The following is a 13,714-nucleotide window of genomic DNA, read 5'->3' as shown; positions in this document are numbered from 1 at the left end:
TGAGGATAAAAGTTGGGGCTCTCCATGTGGTAAGACCTTCATTTTTTGAGCAAGTGATATCATTTCCCTTTTCCCTAAAACTTGATATTTTTGTAGTATGGAAAAAGGAGTGGGGGAGAATGTGGTAAGATCCTTGAAAGGCAAATTTCAAAAAATTTCCAGAACACAGTGAGCACAAAGCAGAAAGAAGAATTTTTGATGGAGTTATTCCAGGCAGTCTTTCCGTGTTTTCTAACAAGCCGCAGTCTGTGAACAGTACACATATGTGTAAAGAGTTACTTCATTATGGGGGCTTGGAAATACTTGCAAATCACAAATGATGTGTCATAGAATTATTCCCTCAAAACATACATAATTTTATTAACCAATGTCACCCCAATGAATTTAATTTTGGAAAAAGAGAAGAGCATATAATGCTAAGCTGGTCAAAGTTTGTCTCAACATAGGGCCACTTTACAATTATTATGGGGTTGGGAAAAGAGCTGGAAACATCCGTTGGAATCTCTGTGCTTGTGGAAATGGCTTTCTGAGAAAAGAGACGTGACATCAAGCTAGGGTAAGAAGGCAAACCAACAACCTTGCCAGTATTAAACAGAAGGCTAGTTCTTCCAGGAAGCCAGCTTAACTCTCCTTAGCCTGCTCTCTGCCAAGCCTCCGAAAGAGAGAAGGAAGAGAGACACAGACACAGAGAGCCACCAGAGACCTCAGGGAGACAACAGGCTTGCCTCCTTCCTCACTCAGTGTCACACAGCTGAACATCAACCCAACTGGGAGTGAACCCAGGCAGCCTGTCTCTAGATTCAGTGCTCTCAATACTATTATGTTGAGCATATATGTATATAAACTTATTGTGAGATATTGGCTTATGCAATTATGGAGACCAAAAAGTCCCGTGATCTGGAGTGTGCAGCCTAAACAACCAAAAAAGCCAGTGGTGTACTTGGAAGTCCCAGTAGCCAGCGAGGTGATGAGACAGGTTACAGTCCAAGGCTGCAGCCCTGAGAACCAGAAGCACAGAGGGCAAGACAGGGTCAATGAGCCAGGTAGAGAGAGAGTGAGCGAGCGAAACCTCACTGCCTCCACCCTCTGTGTTCTTTTCAGGTCCTGAGCAAATTGGATGCTGCCCACCCATATTGGGGAGGACAAACTGCTTTACTCAGTCCACAGATGCAAATGCTAGTCTCTTCCAGAAAGAGTCTCAAAGACACATCCAGAAGTAATGCCTAACCAGATACCTAGGTACACAGTGGTCCTGCCAAGTTGAGACATAAAATTAAATTTAGAGGAGATGATTGGGTAAAATATATAGTTTTAAAAGTGAATTTATTTCCTACATAAGAAAAAGAATTTCCTCTTCCACTTTTTGCATTTCTGCTTCTGCAAACTCCTCTACAATCCAAGATACGGTTACCTGCCACTGCCCCAGTTTCTACTGACTTCAGAGCCTTGGAGCACTATGTGGGGAATGGTAGGGCACAGGCTTTATCTGTGCAAATTATTTAAAATAGCATGAATCTGATGTTCACTAGTTAGTTCATTGAAAGGTAAAAAATGAATATATAGTATGACTTAAGCTGGCTTATTTTGTGCATCAAATATGTCACCAAAAGATCTTGCTCAGAATATGTCTAGTTTTAATGCATGTTAAGTTTTTCATTTATTTACTTATTGAAAACTTCTTTATCCTCACCCGAGGACATTTTTTTCATTACTTTAGAGAGAGAGAGCAAGAGACAGAAAGAGAGATAGACATTGATGTGAAAGAGAAACACTGATGGCTGTCTTCTGGGGGTGTGATTCCCAGCGTAGGTATGTGCCTTGGCCTGGGATCTAACCTGCAAACTTTTTGATGTACAGAACAATGCTCCAACCTACTGAGCCACACTAGCCAGAGCTAAGTTTTTCTTTTACATATTAATTCCATGTTCATACAAAATTTTACCTTAATTATTTATAATCAGCTTAGAAAATATACAGTTGCCTGACTTCTAGAATATAGACATTTATCTATTCTCTTAAACAAACTACCATTCATGCTAATCTCACATAGTTTTTACTGAGGAACACATAACCATCTGCATGATTATGAACATGTGGGCAACACTCATTAGAATCTGTCCATTTACTGTGACGTGTCAGCAGCCTATAAAAGCAGTGTGGAGGAGTATGATTCAAGAATGAAAAAGAGTAGCCAGATTTAAGTAGCAGTTTAAACCTGTAATTGAAAGAACAAGAAAAATTGACTTCTCCATAATCGATAATAGGATATTCTGTCACTGAGTGGCTGAGTCTCTTGCTGCCCCACAACAATAAAAAATAATGCCTAGATTTTAATTGACACTATTCTAATAGACTGGACATTCCTGATTGTGAACAGGGATGTACTATAGTTTATTTGGCATCATGAAACATTTCTTTGATGTATTTTATCTTCAGCTCATCACCCTTAAGGAACGAGTTTTAGTGTTTGTATCTTCTGCTTTTGAATACTTACAGTACCTTGAGTCTTAAATAAACTTTGGAATATTTGTCTCAGACGTGTATTTTTCTTGCCAGTTGTTTTCAGCTTTGTCTTCCATTGAATTTTACTGAGTTTCTGATCATCTGCCTATACTTGCGCCAGGAATAAATGCGTTCTTCTCTTTCTCTCTCTCTCTTTTTTTAACTTCCTTTCCTCCTCCCATTCTCTTAACTTTCAGGGAACAAAAAGTTATTACCAAGGTCGCCACTGATCTCCATATGACCAAATTCAATACTCAGCTTTACAACACTTGCCTAATTGTTGGCTTAACATAATGTAATGTAACATAAACTTTCTTAACAGTTCTATGTTCTGTAATATCTTTAATATAATCAACTTTCATAGGAAAATAGCGACTTTGCTGTGTTTACCTTGTATTCTCAGCATCAATGTAGGTGTTATTCTCTCACTTTGAAGATGAAGACACTGAGGCAAAATGAGAGATGAGATAGCCTGTCCAAGTACAGTATAAAGAGTTCATGCAGTTTTCCAGTTAACTTTGGAGCTAGATATCAAGTGCTGTGAACTCACAGGAAATCAAAGGAACTAAGCTGTTAAATATAAATATGAGTCAAAAATTTTTGAGGTAGGATACATATCCATTTTAGAATATTTGTGTTGTTTTTATTGTCAAAAACATAAAAATATAACTAATGTAAATAAAACAACACAGCTGAGTGATTTTTTTCTTTTCTAAGCATACTAACAAGAGGCTTATAATCATTATTCATAGGCTATATTTAGCTACAGAGTAACCATTCAGCCAGATAAAATACAGTTGTCCAGTTAAAGTTGAATTTCAGATGAAACACAAATAATATTTCAGCATAAGGTTATTCCAAACATTGTATCAGACATACTTATTTAAAAAATATTATCAGAAATTCAAAGTTATTTGTGCTTCTGCATTTTTACTGGTTAAATCTAGCAACATGTGTCTGACAAAAGGATCACTCCTTTCGACAGGTTTTATTGAGGAATTAAGGACAGAGAAAAGATGAGAAAGAGAGAAACTTTGAAAAGATTTTAAAACAATAGCAACATTATTTACTGTAGCCAAGATGTGGAAGCAGTCTAGGTTTCCATGGATAGATGAATGGCTAAAGAAGATGTTGTACACATATGCACTGAAGGATTTCTCAGCCACAAAAAAAAGAATGAAATCTTGCCATTTTCAACAGCCTGGATGGACCTATAAGGTATTATGCTAAATGAAATAAGTCATTTAGAGAAAGACATATCATATGATTTCACTTATATGTGGAATTTAAAAGACAAAATAAATGAACAAGCAAAACAAATCAGAAACAAATTCATAAAGAACAAACTAAGGGCTGCCAGATAGGAGAGTGTAAGGACATAGACAAAAAGGTGATAAGAAGTACAAACTTCCAGTTATAAAATAATCACAGGAATGTAAATACAACATAGGACATGTAGTCAATAATACTGTAATAGCTATGCTTGATGCCTAGTGGATGTTAGACTTACTGTGGTGATTACTTTATAAAGTATGCAAACGTCTGACCGACTGTGTTGTACACCTGTAACTAATATAATGCTGCGTGTCCATTTATTTTTTAAGTGTATTAATTTTAAAATAAACAAAAACAATAAAAGCCAAATCATGGCTGTTATCTTTTTTCCAAAGGAGGGGCCAGGACTGCCCTAAGACATATTTCAAAATAGGTTGTTTACCTTTCAGACCCCCTTGTGCCCCACCTTCTGCTTCTTAGTCTTACTCTGTGCTGCTCAGAAACTGAACAACATGTACAAATTCCTTATATTCTCTAGCCTCGATTTCCCTATCTGCTCAACAGTAGTATTCTTAGGTTTTAGAAAGAAAATAAAGCATGATGGGACTGACTTCTGCAGATAGGGTGGTTGGTCAACCTCACTGAAGCCTTTTAGCAGAAACCCAAATGATTAAAAAAAAAACCAGCCATGGGGCGGCAGAGCTCAGGGACAGGGACTGTACGTGTGAAAATATAGATGAGATAGAGGAGTTGATGGCCAGACAGAACATTAGGTACAAAATGTGTAATGGAGAGAGAGGATACTATACTGACCTGTTTTTTAAATTTATTTTAGCTTTATTGAAGTATAATTAACCAATATAATTTTAAGATATTTAATGTGTACATCATGGTGCTTTGATATAAGTATAACATTATGAAAGGGTTCCCTCAAGCATTTAGGATCTCACAATTGTTTTTTGCAGGGAAGAACATTTAAATGCCACACTCTTAGAAAAGTTCACTTAATATAATATGTTGTTTCTTGTCTTAATGATCTGGGAACACTTTTTGGAGAAGGTAGATTTAGCAACCCCCCCATGGAACATAGGAGATGAAGTAGTGTAGAAGGCACTCCTTGTGGTATCTTCATAGAAACAAAGTTCAGTATGAAAGTACAAGGGAATCACACAGAAGAACTACCACCATTGAGTCAAGCTGAGGTTTTGTATAGGGAATTAGGTGGGAATACAGCAGGAATATCTTCCTGGTTCTTACCTACAGAAGGCCTTGGATGGTAAACTATGGAGTTTAAATTTGATCTGTTAGGTGTGAAAGAAAATTAGGAACAGGTAACTGGCCCTCCCTAGATGGGAGGGTTTTAGGTTTTTTTTTAATAGCAATATCCAAAATATAGAAGTTGCAGTGAGAGAGAAGGCCAACCATGAGAACATTTTGACAGTGAATCAATAGGACTCTCCAGAGGATTTGGTGAAGCAAGAAAAAGACCAAACCTAACGTGATGAAAGTTTTGAGTCTAGGTATCTGGGGAAATAGCACACTTTTAATTGAAATAGAGAAATAAGAAACAGGTCATCTTGAGGGGTGAGAAGATTATGTTTCTTCATTTCAAATAAGATATTCAATGAGGTATATCAGTAAGAAGTTAAATATGTAGACTGAGAAAGCCTAAGAGCTATAGGGTGAAAATAAAATTTGGAAAAATTGACATAGAGGTAGCTGAGGTTCTTTTCTTTCTGTTTTAATTTGTGAGAATGAATTGAAAACAACAGTTAGATATACCAATCTATTCTGCAAAGAACTACCATGTTAAGAAAAAGACAGAAAAAACATTAGCTGCCTGAAGTCAGAGCTAATGTGCATAACAGCAATACCACCAGTGACTTTGCTTTGTTTGTTTTTCATCTGGATGCTGCCAGCTATGCTTGACTTGGCACATATCACAGGCAGAGTGACAGGGTCTAAAAAGTCAGTGAAATGCATGGCTTAATTTCAGCAGTGTTTTAGTGTCTGTTCATAAGCACATATTATTTGAATTTTATAGAAGTGGCAAAGAGGTGAAACCCACTTAAGTACCTATCTTGATTATAATACTCCCTAAAATGGGGTTTCTCATATTGCCCGTTGCATCACTGAGTTGTCACTATAAAAAACCCGGCAGATCATAATGTAGTTGAAGTGCATTTTTCAAAATTTAGATGACCCTGACTTCATTCCATTATGTGTTCTTTCTTGATCTAACCCATTTTTCACAGATGTTAAAAAGTAGCCATCATATTTTAGTATTTCCATTTTACAAGCTGATGATTTCTTCAAATAAATAAGGACAATAGGAAAAGTAGAAATCTAAAGAAGTTTATTTGAAACAATTCATAAATGTATTAAAATAAGAACATTGATACATTAATGAAATGTTTGTGAAAAGTAGTGTGTGATAATTTAGACATTACTGAAATATTGGGTTTAAAAAGATAAGTGTTCTTTGTATTTATTATACTCCATGTGTATCAATAGATTCAAATTGAATATGGACTCAACACAAATGTGCATTAATAAAAACTGTGCACAAATTATGGAAGAACTTACTATCATAAAAATGTCCATTCAGTGATTAAAATACCTATTTGTGGTTCTTTGGGACCCTGTAATTTTTTTCTTCCTAACCAATTATTTCCATATTCTTCCCTAGTAAAACTATTTTCTTCCTATGCCTACGTTATTATTATTAAACCAAAATATTTCATAAATTAAAAAGTCAGTAATATCTTAGTTGTCAAACATTCCAAAATGTTCCATCTAAAAAATGGAGTATTCAGCTACATTGATATTACCAAAGTATAGAAATCATTTATGTTTGTTCTTTGCCCTGAGATATTTAGCTCACAGGATGCATGGTTAGTGGTTGGGTCTGCCTGGCTGGTTGGATTCACTACTTATTATGAAGTAAAATATACTGATAGTCCTGTAATGATATTAATGTTAAGTACCCCAGTATGTGTCTCTAGTGAATATAGCGGTTTTAAAGTTAAATTTTAGGACCACATAACCTATGTGTCTTGCAACGGCCATTTAAATTGCTGTGTGATTTTGGCATGCTTCCTCTAACCTAAGCCTCAACTGTTCGCATGCAATTAAATGAGGTAAATTTGAGTAATTGCTGGGCCTGAGTGAATGACCATTAAAGAGCAGATATTTTTCAGAGAAGCTTTATCACTGGTCAGTATATTCTACTCTGTTCTTTGATTAGCTAAATTCTATTTTTTTTTCAGAAAATATATTTTTTTATTTCTGTCACATAGCTAGATAACATGCACAAAATCTGTCATAACTTTTTTCACCTGTTTTATCTATGGAGACAATTACTTGAGAAACCTCATTTTTATCTGTTAATTTAAAACAAGGACTTTTCACTTCAGTTTTGTCTTTGTTCCATAAGTCATAGAAAATTCTCAAAATTGTATTGCCATGTTACTGTTTCAGATTCATAAAATTTTATTGCTTTCAGATCAGAAAAGCCTTTTCATCTCATTCACAACACCCATGATGTATCAATAATATAGACTTTTATAAGTTTATTTAGATAAGTATAACCAAACAGAAAACATATATACATATATATTTATTATGATATATATTTCATTACTGTGTGCTTTAAGATAATCAAATAAAAATATTTAACTTTTAACGGTTTCTGCTGGTAATAAGCCAAGATCTAAGGTTTTTGTTGACTGTCATAACTTTTAGTGTAAACAAAAATATGTGGAAAATATCTGAAGTACTCACAAATCCCATCTCAACTGTGTTAGGAGTTGAGTTTGCATCTCACAAACTAGTGTTGGGAGGATTCTCTGTGTCAGGAAACAGCTCCTTTCTGTTATGTTCTCAGTAAACTTATACCCTCTCCATTGATAATAACACATTGCAAAAACCAGATATATGCATTCATTTGGATAGACCATAGATTGTTCAGGATACTCATCTTCAGACATGTTGAAACTTCTAAAACCTATAATATTTCATACATACTAAGGCTGTCCTTGAGGCATTGTGGACACTGGGGATTTATCTTTAGACTATTGTCCCAATTATGTGGCAAAATGCACATAGTGTGTCTTTTGGGATTTAACTCTCCCTTTTAACCAAATAGGTTTTCAGTGTACTTCTTTCCATTTATTCACTTATTCATCAATCCAGTAAACATAATTAAGCACCTACTAGGTAGAAATGTTGTTAAGGCTAGTCCTTTCTGTTCAGGAAATGATTAAGTTTGTAAAGACAGAGCTGTAGAAACATATTTGTTATATTATATGGCAAATGTAATACCAGAAAGATAAATACTCAGAAATTCTAGACCAGGGGCTACTTATCAAGCCTAGAGGGAATACAGGGGTCTAAGAAATATTTTCTGGTAGTGGACCGGTACCAGGTCTGAAATTCATAGGATCTAGCTGATGATTAAGAGGAAAGTGCATTCCAGACAGAAGGGAGGCCTTGAGCAAAGCCATGGTGCTGAGAAACCTCACTGTGTATAAATGCCTCTAGGATTTACCAGGTTTAACTTTGGGGAGGGTTATCTCTATTAACTTAAATTTACCTGTCTATGGACTGAAGATAATCTCATGGATCTATTGTGAGGACGGAATGAGATAATGTATGTAAATGATTTAGCTTGGTGTCTAATAAAAAACAACATTTTTGAACACTTACACTGTGCCTATGACTCTAAGAGCTTTGTATAATTATCCAGAGTCTCACTCCGTAGTCTTCATATTGACCACTGGATAAATGTTAACTGGTATTGTGTAGAAGTGATATATTTAAGAAAAATGGATACTAACATTAATCCAAATTTTAAAATACATAAAGTATATGTAAATACTCTTAAACTATTTAATGACAGTACTCTTACTAGACAGTAAGTGAAAGGGAATTACAGAGTATAAACAAGATTTGGTAACTCAGCAAAGCTGAATACTGTTGAGTATTTAGCCTCGATGGTAATGTTGGCTTTTTATTTGTATTGAAAATATTCTATTTATAATATACCATGTTAACACTTCCACTGACAAAATGAAACTAGTGGTTCAATAAGATGTATTAGGGAATACCATATTAAAAACCAAACAAAGCAGCATGACTTAATAAAGCTAGGGAACATTTTCTTTCTTCAATTATACAGCACTATGAAATGAAAAATTAGAATTGTTTGTCCTTTCAAACACTACTGTTTCTTCCTATAGCACTTCATTACTACTACTCTACTACATAGGATATACTGTAAATACATTTTTTAAAAAATGAATCACCATAAAAATGTTCCTGGTATTGTAGGTAGGTCACTACTTATAATTTTCAGGTGGTCTTTTTTGCACTTTTGAAAATTGGTAAGAAACAGTCTTTTCTAGTCATCTAAAATTCAGACACTCTCCCACAAGTGTTTATCTATAAAATACTAATTGCTGTGAGAGTTCATCTTCCAGTTCTTTAGCACTCTCAGGTGTATAGTTTCTAAACTGACCTACAACCATTAAGCTTGCTTAAGTAGTCCCCAACTATTTGGTCCCTATTTTAATTGCCACTGCTGCACATTCGCCAGTATAAAAGAGTTACCCTAAGTGAATAGAATGGAGTTTAGTAGGGATGACTGCATTGAAATGCAATCAAGGTAGAAATAACAATTATATATATGTAGGTTCAGTAATAAATGGCACCTAGAAGAAACAACCAGGTCACAATTAAAGACAATCTGAATATAAGATGCACACTTCTGTTGTGTTTAACAGTGCCCATGACAATGACAGGTAGAGATAGACCTCATCCTTGCAAATTGAAGCCCAAACAGGACCATTATAGAGAACAAGATATTGGAAATTGGAAAGATTTCAAGGTGAAAGAACATAAAATAGTTATGATTATAAAGTACTAACTTTAAAGAAACTGGTAGGGATGTGAACTATCAAAGTTTTAGGGAAGTTTTTGTCTGCAATGAATGCACAACCTTTAAAGAGCTTTTGCTGTCCTTGTAGCTTAGTGAAGGAGAGTGGGCTTTGATAAACATGAACCTGGGTTAAAATACCAGCTCTGCACTTAGTAGCTCTGGATTCTTGTGTTCATTTCTAGGTCTCTCCGCCTTCTCACCTAAACATAAGAAAAACATTATATCATGATTTTTGTAAAGATTAAATAATATATGTCAAGCACTTTTTATAGAGCCTAATGTATGACAGGTTTTCATTGACAGCTAATGGTAATAAATAACAACAATTAATTAAAAACTATCCCTATAGAATATATTAGTTACATTCTTTTAAATAGCTTCAAACAAATGACTTACTCAAAGCAGGCATCTAATACTCTTACTTTATTTTTATCTGTTTTCCAATCAAGAGAAATGGAAACAAAAATGAAAGACATCAACACTGTTTTATTCACGTTTCTGTGCCTGGAGCATGAGTGTTTGATCCTAGTCACATACCTCATAACTACTTGTGGTATTATACTATTAAAAAAAAAAAAAGAAAGAATGGTATCATCTGAGGTCCTAAGATTAGATATATTTAGGAAAGAAATTGGTTTGGAGAGTTTTGATTTGTTACTTCTCTAGATGTTCTGGGTTATTTGGAGTTATTCCACTGAGTTAATCTTCTATGATCATATTTTGTTTTGTATAAGTAAGAATAATTTGGTCTATATGTTACATGAAAGAATGATAAAAGGAACACACATTTTTATTTGGTCACTTCTGAGTGTTTTCTTTATTTTACATAATAAATTAACTAAAAGAGTGGAAAGATTTTCCAGTCTTTGTCTTTGAAAAGTATAGTAATGAGAATGGATAATAGTGATTATATAAAAAGATGGAGACTCTGAAAAGATATATCCAGGATTGTTTGGGCCCAGCATAATCTACATCGGAACGTTTCTTTCCGTCTTTCTTTTGCTCTTGCTCCTCTCACTTTGACCCTTTCCCTCTGTTTCCCACCCCAGAGGGGAGGACAGAAGAGAGGTGGCAAGTGGTTTTCCCATGTGTCTGAGTATTAATTCTGAGTTACCTATCTCTATAACTTAATGATTTCCTTGGTAAAATGCTAATAATTTCTACCCAGTTGTGAACATTTTAAAAATAATATGTGCAAAGTATCTTGGGCATAGTAGGTGATCTTTAAAAATTATTTCATTTTTATTTACTTTAAATAAATATTATCAGATAGTAACAATATTTTAATTACTCAGGAGAACAGCAAGGCCCTACACAGTTATGTGAAAGGGAAGGAAATATGCCACTAATTAAGAACATTTTCTAGTTAATTTTATATAATTAATATTATATGAATGTATTATTCTAAATAATAAAGAAATAATTTTTGAAGCTTGAAAAAAGTGGAATAACCAATATAATACACTTCGGATAGTTATCACCCTGCTCAAGTTAATACTTGTATATTATCAGACTTAAGATAGAGACAATTCATTCATGTAACTGTTCTTTCAAAAATATTTATTGAGAGCTTATCATGCGCCAGACATCGTTGAAAGTGATTAGGAAATATGTGTGAATGAATAGATCCTCATTAAAGAAAGCTGTAGTCAGGAGAACCAGAACTTTCATTGCTACAAAGAAGTATATTAATTCTGGAAGTAGTGTTTTTTGGCTTCATCTTTGAAATGTGGAGGAGCAGAATTTTACTCTGTAAAAGTTGTAAAAGTGTTTATTCACCTTACTTAACATATGTAGAATTTTAAATGCCTTAATATTTTCTACTAATCAAGGCCCTTTTATTTTTCCTTCCTGAGATGATTTTTTTACTTTAGAAAGGAGATTTTTCTCCTATTCTCAGAGCATAGAGGTTAGACCTTACTCCAAAAGGTCTAACATTTGAAAAATCTATGCTTGAAATGTCACCCTATTTCACTGGTGATTACGTGAAAAGTATCTTTCATTTTTACTTTAGTATTTCTGATTTTTACATCTCAGACCCACATCCCAATATGTATTGTTTGTTTAATTCAACATAAAAAAATAAAAACAAAAGCAGAATGAAGTAGGAAAGGTCAATGTCATTTTTATTGTCCTGTCCTTCCATCTCATTGCCCCGGGGGAATTTGATTTGCTGATTTGCCTATTTCATGAAGGTACTTTCCCACAACTGCCTTCACCTATTATATTTCCAGTCAGTTTATTTCTACTCAGCAGGAGCAATCTGGAAGAGCTTGACTCAAAGGTGGTTTCTCTATTGTCTGTATTAAAATGTTGTCAGTAACTTATTACAGGGTCTTATTGGATGGTCTTCATCCTGCTGTATCACTTTCCCGGCAGAGGTGCAGGTAATAAAACTCGCTATGAGCAGGACCTTGGATTCGGATAGTTCAATTAGTTGTTCAGGAACTCTATCAGAAATGTGACTCCAGGTCCCTGAACTCCAGCATTTTCATTATTAGAGTGAAATGTTAGTGACAAATGAAGTATGATTGTCTAGACACCTCATCAGACTGCAGCCTTGCTGCCTGAAGTAAAGGAGCAGTTCTGAAAACATCAGGTGTTGATGGGGTTCTGCACAGGCAACTCAAAACCAAAGCCCATGAAAAATGGGAACATCAGACATTTTGAGACAACAATAAATTTTATAATCCTCTGAAATTCCACGATCAGAATCAAAGCTAAGTGTACATTTCAGGATATGTTAGACATTAAGATTCAAGATGAGTTTTCTTATTAGCTGTAGTTGTAAATACAAAGATTATTATTTTTTAAATGATTGGCAACTGTTGAAGTATAATGATAGTGGGTAAGCTTATCTAATTGTATTTTGTTAAATTTTTCTGCTTAAAGAAGTGATTAACAAATACATATACTTACTATTTTAATAAATTCAAGTGTATGTACAAGCTTTATCATTTACTACAGTGGTTCTCCATGGCAATGATACTGATAACTGTCCTCTAAGGTATTTTGGTAACTCATGGGGTAAGTTTTGGTTTTCCAATGTGGGGGGTACTATGAGCATTTAGTGGGCAGAGACACTTTGACAATCTGCACAATTAAACACCATTCTGCCACCAGACATATTCCTACCCTTAACGTTGACTGGTGCAGCAGGAACACTTGTTTGATGTTCTGAGCCTAGTCTCTCGTTCATTTGACATGAAAACCCAAAATGTATATTGTGTGGTTTAACTACAGTCTACATTTTCCATAGTTACACCTATTTTCCAAAGATAGAGAAAATGGAGCTTTATTTTATGTTAAAGTTGACCACAGCTCTTTTCCATTTTGTAAGATCACATTACTTATGGCAGTACCGGGCATGGTTGTTAGTCATCAATTCAGCATACTCTATCATTCTTTCTTTGTGGCTGTCACATTCATGGAGATTATATTTACATTTACAAACATATGACTGCATCATTATAGAATACACAGAATTGAACATTTATTTTTAATATATTTTATTGATTATGCTAATAGAGTTGTCCCAATTTTTCCCCCTTTGCTCTCCTCAACCCAGTATCCCCCATTCTTTCCAGCAATGCCTGCCCCTTTGTTCATGTCCATGGGTCATGTGTATAAGTTTGTTGGCTACTCTATTTCCTATACTGTTCTTAGCATTCCCCTGTCTATTCTATGCCTACCAATTTGTACTTCTCAATTGCTGCAAATTTTCCCTCATTTTCCTCCTTTCCCTTCCCAACTGATAACACTCCAAATGATCTCCATATCTATGATTGTTTCTGTTCTGTTCGTTTGCGTAGTTTGTTTTTTCCATACCATTTTCGATAGTTGTGAATTTATTGCCATTTTAATGTACATAGCTTTGATCTCTTTTGTTCTTAAATAAGTCTCTTTAAGATTTCATATAATAATGATTTGGTGTTGATGAACTCCTTTGATTTGACCTTATCTGGGAAGCACTTTATCTGTCCCTCCATTCTGAATGAC

The 13,714-nt window shown here is 34.6% G+C and overlaps 1 protein-coding gene across 2 annotated transcripts in view; it reads left to right on the top strand.

The window, feature by feature from the left end:
• Nucleotides 1-13,714, top strand: part of GRID2 (glutamate ionotropic receptor delta type subunit 2) — a 1,446,155-nt gene that overhangs the window by 351,279 nt on the left and 1,081,162 nt on the right. The window lies entirely within an intron of this gene.

Source organism: Phyllostomus discolor, chromosome 1, assembly GCF_004126475.2.
Source record: "Phyllostomus discolor isolate MPI-MPIP mPhyDis1 chromosome 1, mPhyDis1.pri.v3, whole genome shotgun sequence".
Classification (NCBI taxonomy): Eukaryota; Metazoa; Chordata; class Mammalia; order Chiroptera; family Phyllostomidae; genus Phyllostomus; species Phyllostomus discolor.
Note: the sequence above shows the minus strand (reverse complement) of the source record. Positions and strands in the feature narration are given on the sequence as shown.